Raw genomic sequence first — 346 nt, forward strand, 5'->3', positions numbered from 1 at the left:
TCACTCAGTGAGACAGAAACTCAATTTCTGTGGAGAATGGACTGAAGTGACACAGAATAAACCTTGGAATGACTGAATTTCCTCTGCACAGCACCCCTGTCACCCGCAGGTAGGGAGACACCAGAAAACACAACAGGGAGGAAGTGGGCAGGGGAGAGCTGGGGGAATGCTCTGCAAAGGTCAGAGTCTGGGTTGATTCTGTTCAGATTTCTGACTTCTTTGTGCTCATCCTCCATCAGAGCTGCTCACACTGTCTCCTTTTCTCAGATCCGAGGGCTTAAGTGACAGTTGTTATTGAACCAGAGACCGGGGTGCACAGGACAAGCACCTGTGTTAAAAGGTGCTG

The sequence above is a fragment of the Cebus imitator genome, unplaced genomic scaffold, assembly GCF_001604975.1.
Source record: "Cebus imitator isolate Cc_AM_T3 unplaced genomic scaffold, Cebus_imitator-1.0 Scaffold56, whole genome shotgun sequence".
In the NCBI taxonomy this organism is placed as follows: Eukaryota; Metazoa; Chordata; class Mammalia; order Primates; family Cebidae; genus Cebus; species Cebus imitator.